This window comes from Ictidomys tridecemlineatus, chromosome 11, assembly GCF_052094955.1.
Source record: "Ictidomys tridecemlineatus isolate mIctTri1 chromosome 11, mIctTri1.hap1, whole genome shotgun sequence".
Classification (NCBI taxonomy): Eukaryota; Metazoa; Chordata; class Mammalia; order Rodentia; family Sciuridae; genus Ictidomys; species Ictidomys tridecemlineatus.
The window spans coordinates 83,045,843-83,056,239 of NC_135487.1; the positions used below are offsets into that span (position 1 = coordinate 83,045,843).

Consider the following 10,397-nt stretch of genomic DNA (forward strand, 5'->3'; position numbering starts at 1 on the left):
AACTCAGACACAGAAATTAAGGCTCTGGAGAGGTTAAGTCATAGTGGAAACTTCTGGAGTGGAACTGAACCCTTGTACACTTTTTCCAGCTGCAGACTTAGATAAGGTGTGAGATGTTTAGTTTGTGCATAGACCCACCATAAACTGACATTTTATCCATCTTTTTTTCCTCCATGAAACAAAAGAAATGGAAATACAAGTGCTTGTTACCACATGATTTTAAGGCTTAAAAGCCTATCAATAAGCATGCTGTATCTATGATTGAGAAGATCACTTTATAAATTGCCAGAAGAATCTCCTCTAATGGAGACTGAAGTCACTCTCCCCAAGAACCATCAGGGAAAAGAGAGATAGTCACCTTCTTGCACAAGGGGTCTCCCTTTCTCCTCTGACCTCCCTATTCCTCTCCCAAACAGGCCAGGCTGCCTTGGGAGGTGGCTGTGAGAAAAAGCAAGGCTCAGTCCTCCATGGCAAAGTCTTTGGTCTTTTCCTTCTGGTCCCACACTTCGTAGTGCATCAGAATGCCACAGTTAGGCTGGGCACAAACCACGAGCCACTGAAGCAGGAACAAAATTTATTTTTGAACTGCAAGAAAACACTTCACACATGCTCCTGGGGAATTCTCTTGTAATCCACGCGGCTCATCCAGGAAACTGCCACCAGAAATATCTCTTCCTGAAATCCCTCCTCCTGCACTTCCCCAACCAATGAGAACTCTTGGGGAATCCCCGGGAATCCCCACGAGAACTCCAAAGCAGCGCTGCGAGAACTCAAAAGTAGAGGCCGAGGCGGTAGTAATGCCTCGCCTGTCAACCAATACTGTTGGCAAAATGACAGGGGCTGTACAGACTCTGCCATAGCTCTCAGCATCTCCCCCCTTCTGTTTAATTGAACAACAAGCAATGTGGCTTAGGGACCCTGCCTGTTAGGTTGTCCAGTACAACATATCCTAATTACCCATCATCGGATGATCTGACCTCTAGGCGTCAGCCTTCCATCTTTGGTTTGTACCACTGCAATTGAATCATACCCATCACTGACTACCAGTACAGCATATAGCCATACTTGTGTATAGGCATTTGCACCAGTGTGTGTGGGGGGTTGAGGTTCTTAGCCTCACCTCTGTTGGCCCCTAAATTTGGCCTTGGTGTCAGTGGGGGGGTGAGGTTCTTTGCCTCACCTCTGTTGGCCCCCCAATGTTAGACCATCACTAGTAGAAGGGAGAAGGATGCAAAATGCCATGACACTAAGCCAATTGAGGGCTCCTTTGAAAAATTGTACCACCGGTGACACCATCAGCAAAGATACTCCAGCACTACCACTATTCGATGCACCAACAGATAGTTCACAATGCATACAAGTGATACATAGTCCAGGCAAGTTCTGCAAGCAGTTCAAAGCAGAGGAATCCATCAATGTGTCCATTTCCTCCCAAAGTAAATTGACTTCTTGATTGAGCAACCCTTGTTGAGTTATTATTCATTGATGCATCAGTTTATACAGTTTTTTGTGATAACTATGGAAGAAGCTGTAGTTTGGTTTTATCTTTGTCTTCACTGGAACTTGGATAAAGATAGGAATTCTGGCAATAATGCTAAAAAAAACTATGTAACATTTCAACAGGTACTAAGAAAACAATTTTCTGAACAATTTACATTATCCTGAACAGAATTATTAAATATAATAAAAAGGAAAGGTGAAAGTAAACAAACAGATCTGTTAACCTCCTTATTTGTACACATATTAAAACAATCCTCAACAGCTGTTTGCCCAATTTAAATTAAACCATTAAAATCACGTGAATTAAAAAAATATTTAGATCCATTTTTTCATGAGCTCTCCTCATATATGATCTATGGATATATGCACATACAGACATACAACACAAAACAAGTGTGCACACAAACATACAACACATAAGACAATAGTAAAGGCCTTGTAGCTTACACAGGTGAAATCTCCATTGCAATGTTTAAAACTCCACAGTCAATAAATAAAACTGATCAGAAAAACATTAACCTAGGTCTGTATGAGCTCAAAAAATAAAATGGAATTTTATGATGTGGGAAAAGGCAATAATAAAGTAGATATTGAAAAAAGCATCCTGGTTAATCACTGTCACGGATGTAAGAATAGCCAAGCTGGAGCTCTGGATATGAGGTGTTATGGATTTGAGTCAAATCATCTTCTTTTTGGTCTGTAGAAATCGCTTTGGTTAGTCTCTCTGGAATCCAAATTGGCTGTTGTTCTCCCTGTGGAAACAAACAAACAGAACCCTGACTCCAGACAATCACTGGTTCAGGAGCTTTCCATTGTCCTCTTAGAATATCCAGCCAAGGTACCTTAGGCTTATGTACATTTTTTGGACACACATGCTTTTCTGCAGCACTAAACCCTGATGAATCCAAATTTCAAAAGTTTAGAGTAAAAATGGTTATTTTAAGTTTATCTTTGGGGGATATATACCTCTTTCCAATTTCCTTTTTTTGCTTTAATAAGTACATTTTAATAGTTTGATGAGCTCTTTCAACTATGTCTTGTTCCTGAGTATTGTATGGGATTCCTGTTATATGAGTAATACCAAATGATGAGCAAAATTGTTTAAAAGATGTAGAAATATAAACAGGACCATTATCTCTTTTTAACTGTTTTGGAACATCAACAGTGGCAAAATTTTGTAAGCAATGAGCTATAACATCTTTAGTTTTTTCTCCGGCATAAATGGAGCCCATCAAAAATCCGGAAGAAGTATCAACTGTAACATGCAAATATTTTAATTTTCCAAATTCTGGCAAGTGTGTGACGTCCATCTGCCAAATATGGTTAGGTATTTATACTCTAGGATTGACTCTGAGATTAACTTGTGGTAAAAAGGTCACACAATTTTGACATTGTTTTATTATTTGTCTAGCTTGTTCCTTGGTTATTTTTAAATGCTTTTGTAAAGTATTAGCATTGACGTGGAACCTTTTATAAAAATTTGTTGCTTCTTCTAGTGTACAGAAAATATGTATGTCATGTGTAGTTTTTTCTGCTAAAACATTGCCCAAACTAAGGGTTCCAGGCAATCCTGTATGTGCTCATATATATCCTATAAAGAATGGATCTTTTCTGTGTCAGTTTTGACTTTGCAAAGTGTAAAACAGAGAGAGAACAGTAGAGGAAGGAGAAATCCTACCAGCATCTTCAAGAGATACTAGAGCATTAACTACATACTGACTATCAGAAAATAAATCAAATAAAGAATCTTTAAGCATCACAAAAGCTTGTATAACTGCAATGAGCTCTACCTTTTGAGCTGATTGTTTTAATACTAAAAAATGTAAAATTTGATCAGGGGTAACTACTGATGCTGTACCATTATTTGACCCATCAGTGAATACATTTGGAGCATTCATAATAGGGGTTTTTCTAGTCATTTTTCGAAAAACTACATGATGCGAAGACCAAAAAGACAACAAAGGATTGCATGGTAAGTGATTATCAAATGAAACATTAGATATACAAATGATTATTGCCCAATTATTTAACTCATTAGCTAACTCATCAATTTGATCCATAGTATATGAAGTAATAATTTTATTGGGAGAAATTCCAAACACTCCCTTTACTGCTTTTATTCCTTTGAGTATTAATTGTCCTACAGCCTCTGGATACCTAGTAAGAATAGTGTTAGGAGAATAAAATAAATGTATCCACAATAACGGACCTTCTTGCCAAAATACTCCTGTAGGAATATTTTTTGTTGGTAGTACAATAAATAATAAAGGCAAACTTGTATCAATTCTATCCAAATGCATATTTTCCATGTATGTTTCAATGATTTTTAATGCCTTTCTTGCTTCAGGCGTTAATATTTGGGGTGAATTTGGATCTGATGAACCTTTTAGGATATCAAATAAATGTCCTAATTCTTCTGTTGGAATACTTAGATAAGGCCTTATCCAATTTATGTCTCCTAATAACTTTTGAAAGTCATTAAGTGATTTGAGTTGATCTACTCGTATTTGAATTTTTGGTGGACAAGCCATGGTTGAGGATAATAGAACTCCTAAATAATTAATTGGAAAATGTAATTGCACTTTATCTATTGCTATCTCTAGATTATATTTTTTAATACATTTGTAAATGTGGCATAACATTCTAGCAATGTGTTTTTATCTTTGTGTGCTAACAATACATCATCCATATAGTGAAATATTTGTAGTTCAGGATTTTGATTTATAAGTGGCTGGATTGCTTTGTTAACATAAATTTGACACATAGTTGGGCTGTTAGTCATCCCTTGAAGGAGTACTTTCCATTCATATCTCTGATAAGGACCTTCATGATTCAGTGCAGGGATAGTAAATGCAAAACATGGACTATCCTGAGGATGAATTGGAATTGAAAAAAAAAAAACAATCTTTAATATCCATAGCTAAAATGTACCAGGTTTTTGGCAAAGCAGACAATTGAGGAATCCCTGATTGAGCAGGTCCCTTAATAACTTTCTTATTATTAATGGCTCTTAAATCTTGCAATAATCTCCATTTACCAGATTTCTTTTTAATGACAAAAATGGGAGTATTATAGGGAGATATGGAAGGTTGTATATGTCCCTCCACTAATTGTTGTTTGACTAGATCAGGTGCTGCTTGTATATTTTCTTTAGTCAGGGGCCACTGAGGAACCCATACTGGTCTTTCTGATTTCCAAGTAATTTTTATTGCCTCAGTGACCCCTTCTGAAAACCCAATCAATGTCTATTTATTCCTTGATCTCTTTGAATTGGTGCTGCTATACCTTGTTCTCCTAAACTTTTTTCTTTCCTGAAACCTTGTCTAGCCCTAATAGTGGGTGCATTTGGATTAATGTTATTTGTTAATGTCAAACCTAATTGATCTAGGACATCTTGTCCCTATAAATTTATAGAAAGATTATCCAATATATGTGGCTGTATAGTTCCTTCACATCCTTCAGGATCCTTCCAATCAATACCATTGCATTTCTATGGGGATTAGTTGCCACTCCTAGGGCTCGAAGCGTTTGAGTAGCTTGTTGTAACAGCCAATGTTTTGGCCATTCTTGACGAGATATGATGCTAAGGTCTGCACCTGTATCCAGTATCCCATTAAATTCATGTCCTTAAATATTTGGTTTTAGCATTGGGCGAGAATCTAAATTTAAAGACAGCATAGCCCAATCTACACCTGTGGAGCCTAATCCCCTGGAACCTCTTTCTATACTACTGGTAGAAAATTTATCATGTAGGCTGGGTATTATTAATAACTGTGCTATTCTATCTCCTGGTGAAATTACTGATATACCCTTTGGAGAACTAGCTATAATTTTTATTTCACCTTCATAATCGGGATCAATTATACTAGGACTTATCATAAGTCGTTTTTGAGTAGAAGAACTAACAATAAGCCTACTATTCCTTGGGGAAGAGGTCCTTTTACTTCTGTGGGAATGATTTGAACTCCCATCTCTGGAGTTAGTACTGCTCTGGCAGAGGCACAGATGTCCAAACCTGCGCTCCCTCTGGTTCGTCTGATGAGAGATCTGATGGATAATGTGTCCTGGGCACTACCCTGATGGAATTGCCGGTTTTCTCCATGGCATTTCTGGGTTCCTCCAGTACCCCATATATTTTCGGTCATGGGCCCCAGAGAATTAGGCCCCCCGGTCCGTTTTTTGGCAATGGAGCCTGATGCCTTTCTCCATGATATTGTGGGTAAACACCTGGTCCTTGTCCGCTTTTGATAATGGAGTACCCTCTATGGTGGTTTGAGAATGGCATTCATTAGCCCAATGTCTTCCTCTATGGCATCATGGGCAAATACCTCGTATTCTACTCCTTTTATACCTAGCTTTGTTAAATCCTCCTCCTATGGGGAAATTTCTTTTAAAATATCCTGTTTGTTCACAATTGTAGCATGTTTTTGGCCAGGCATCTAAAGCCTGTTGTACTGCAGCTGCCAAGACTTGCGCTTGTTCATTAATGTCTCTACATAATTTAATATATATGTTTAAATCTCCATGTTTCCATGGTCTAATTACCTCTCAGCACTAACGATTTGCTTGGTCATAAGCCAGTTATTTAATTAATGGTATTGCTTCTTCTGTATCCCCCAAAACTCTGGTAGCTGTTTGAATAAGCCTATCTACAAATTCAGCGTAAGCTTCATTAGCTCCCTGTATTACCTTAGATAATTGACCTTGTAAATCTCCATGTCCTTGTAAAGTCTTCCATGCCCTAACTGCATCTGCAGCAATTTGTGCATATATAGTAGGATCATATTAATTTTATTGCCATTGACCCTCATAAGGTCCTATTCCTAACAACATATCTAGATTTCTTTGAGGGTGACCGGCTGCTGCATTTCACGTAGCTGTCTCCATGCAAAATTCCTCATTGTCAACCTTCCATAACAAATATCATCCTCCATTAAGCATAGATTTACACATACTAGCCCAATCTGCTGGCGTCATGTACAAATTGATAATGGATTCGACCATGCTTACAGTGAAGGGTGCTTGAGGACCATAGGTTGGTACAGCCTCCTTTAACTACTTCATTGTTTTGAAATTAAAAGCATGGTGAATTCGTTTCCCTCCTGCCTGCTCAAGTACAGGGCATGCTAATCTTTGAGGTCCTGTCTCAGAATCCCATCTATCAACTAAAGAGGTTGAGGGCCACTCAGCTATCTTCATAGGTGGAGCTGTTGGTTGAATTACACCCTCTGGTGATAGAAAGGTGTTAGTAGCAGCCTCCTGCTGTAGCTTTTTCCTGAATAGCTCTTTCTCTAAGATTTCTTCCTTTAAGTTTTCTTCCTCTGTTATACTAGCTCTAGAGACCTTTTTTGCTTGATCTAAAATGTCTTTCTCAATGGTGTGTACCTCTACCAATTTATGTAACCCTCTTTCAGTTTGTTTTTTGCTAATTTCTAATCTATTATAAAGATAACACAACCCAATAAGATAACACAAAACAAAACCAAAACAGAATGAAACAAAAACGGAACAAAAAATCGTTGGATCAATTTTCCTATTTTCTTGACATATGCATTTGTGGTCTATTTCTATCTCTTCCTCAGGGGTGAACAACTTCAAACATTTAGCCAACTATTTTTCCCAGTTTGCCTGAGAAAGTTCTAGGGATAGGCAGCTTGAAAAAAAAAAAACAAATAAAAACAAAAACACATTGTTTTTTAAAATGGTCACCCATTCTCTCGACTTTCCTTAGGGGTGAGCAAATTCACTCACTCCCAAGTTTCAGGCATTCCCCACATGGGCCACCAAATGCCGCAGTCTGGCTGGGCACAAACCACGAGCCACTGAAGCAGGAACAAAATTTATTTTTGAACTGCAAGAAAACACTTCACACACGCTCCCAGGGAATTCTCCCGTAATCCACGCGGCTCGTCCAGAAAACAGCCACCAGAAATATCTCCTCTGGAAATCCCTCCTCCTGCACTTCCGCAACCAATGGGAACTCTCAGGGAATCCCTGGGAATCTGCAGGAGAACTCCAAAGTAGTGTGAGAACTCAAAAGTAGAGACTGAGGCAGATAGTAATGCCTCGCCTGTCAACCAATATTGTTGGCAAAATGACAGGGGCCATACAGACACTGCCGTGGCTCTCAGCAGCAGAATGCACAGGTGAAGAAGGTTGTCTCAGGGAGAGCAGCAGCATGATCTCTGCTGAAATGACACTGCCTTGCTCCACTTTGTACTATCTCCTTTAGGTAGAGCAGTGCCTGCTTCCAGTGTGTGGCCAGGTGAAAAGGCGAGATGGACAGCACCAGGGGTTTCTTCGAATCTCCTCCAGAGAAGGTCACCTGGAACCAAAAGGCCAAACCATGCATGGGCGCCCAGCCATAACAGCTGTATAGGAAGTGCCCAGCCACCTGGCCTCCAGCTCCAGCTCCAGGCCAGAGTGGGCCAGCTGGAGATGAGCAAAGTGCTGCAGCCAGGCCAACATATCCTGGTTGGACAGACCCTGCACCGATATCTCTGAATGGCTCATGAGGCGGCATGTGGTGAAGCTTTGTAGTCAACTCATGTCCACGCCATAGTGCTGCTTCACCTGGCTCCAAAAGCCTAGGCACCACTCCAGCATCTGGTTGCTGATGGGGGCCACAAACAGCTCAGCAAAAGCCAGTAGAAGAATACCGCCCTACTTCAGCCACTGGGTTCGCACATGCAGCACAGAGCTAAGCATGGACTCCTGCAGAAGTCCATAGCCCATTCATTCACTCAGGATGGCATCCAAATGCTCTGGAAACTCCACCATCTCCACTGGACCCTGCAGGACATGCACTCGGTCCTCCAGCCCATTGAGCCGCCCTATCTCTCGGGCCTCTTGCCAAATGGCACTACCAGCCTGGGCACAGAATATGCTCAAAATGCTGGTGCATGCACCCACCTCCAACACAGTCTTGCCTTGCAGAGCTGCCCAGTTTCACAGGATGCCGAGACAGTAGGCATTGGTGAGGAAACAGTTGGAGATCATCTCCTCTCCATTATGGCCCAGTAGCACTCTTAGTACAGGTGGTCCCGCTTGCTATTGTCCTCTGGGGTCGGGGTCATAGCAAGGCCACCTCCTTCTCTCTGCCATCTTCTTCTTCAGTTCCCTCCCCTCCTTTGCTGCAGTCCCCTGACTCTCCAGATATTTCATATAAATGGAATCATACAATATGTGGTCTTTTTGTGACTGGCTTCTTCACATAATATTTTCAGGTGTCACCTGCAGTGCAGCATGTATCAGTACTTCATTATTTTTATTGCCAAATAATATTCCCTTCTATGGATACACCACATTTTATTCAGTTGACAGATCCTGAGGTTATTTAGATATTTCTTGGCTCTTATGAATAATGCCATATAAAGTTCAAGTACAAGATTCTATGTGAACATTTTATTTTCATTTATCTAGCATATATACCTTTGGGACTTACTGAGTCATAAGCTCTTTCTCCTTACTGAGTAAGTGTAAGTTCAAAGAAAAAAATGGAACTGTTAATTCTGGCTGAGAAATTAGAAAAGACTACTTAGAAAAAGTCGTGTGTGAGCTAAGTTTTGAAATAGGAGTGATAGGATTCAACCAGAAAAGGAAAAATGAGATGACAGAAAGTCAGACATTTTGACTTGAATAGCATTAAACTTATGTTTGCATATCATTATCCAACGTACATGTATGAAAACAAAAATTGGTGTAAATATATTTTATATACAACCAGAGATATGAAAACTGTGCTCTATATATGTAATTCGAATTGTAATATATTCCACTGTCATATAAAAAATCAATTAAAAAAGACACTTAAAGAGTGGTATATCAGTAGTAAATCTTCATCAAAACAGCATATGTTTTTACTTCTGAATGTTTTATTAGTACATTATAGTTACACATAATAGTGGGGCTCATTTTGACATAATTATATATCATGGAATAAATTTGCTCTACTTCAGTTCCCAGTACTTCCCCTTCTCCACTTCTTCTCCTTCTTCCTGTTTCCCTTCTACTCTACTGGTCTTTCTTCTATTTATTATAATTTTAAAAATCAGTTCTTTATATATAAACATAAAGGTCAAATTCACTGTAGTGTATTCATATGTACATAGCATAATTTGGTCAATTTCATTCTGTTATACCTCTATTTTCCCATTCCTCCTCCCACCCCGTCTATCATCTATCCCCTTCCTGTACTCCGCTAATTTCCCTTCTATATTCACAGGAACCCTCCCCCACTTTTTCCCCTTTCTTTGGTCAAGCTTCCTTGTATGAGAGAGAACATTCAAACTTGACTTTCTGAATCAGACTTATTCACTCTCTCTCTCTCTCTCTCTCTCTCTATATATATATATATATATATATATATATATAAATATATATATATATATGTAAAATAATCACAAAATTTAACTAGAACTCCACAGTTTCATGGCATTGAGTACATTCACATTTGTACAACCATCAACCATCTTGAGAACATTTCCATCTTGGCAAATTGCACCTTTTCACCATTAATAAAGATAACTCCCAGTCCCTGGCAGCCTCTACTCTACTCCTAGAGTACTTTTGGACTGTTTCTTTTTCACTTAGTAAGAGACATCCACCACTGAATAATGGGTGATTTCTATATTTGCAGGCCTTGCTACACATACATGATTAAGTGTATTATAAGGACAGGTAACAGAAAATAGGGGAAAATAAAGAGGTGGAGACAAAAACTAAACATATGGATCTTCTATCCACAGGCTTAAGCAGCTGTTCCACAGATCTGCCTGATTATTTCACATCAAGAAATTGACCTTCCACCTGGTGCTGTGGCATATGCCTGTAATCCCACCAGCCTGGGAGGCTGAGGCAGGAGGACTGCAAATTCAAATCCAGCCTCAGCAAAAGCA

At 39.3% G+C, this 10,397-nt stretch overlaps 1 pseudogene; it reads right to left on the bottom strand.

Annotated features, from left to right (window-relative positions):
- Positions 1 to 379: 379 nt before the first annotated feature.
- On the bottom strand, positions 380 to 10,102 carry LOC101970539 (protein arginine N-methyltransferase 6-like; annotated as a pseudogene).
- Between the last annotated feature and the right edge of the window lie 295 nt (positions 10,103 to 10,397).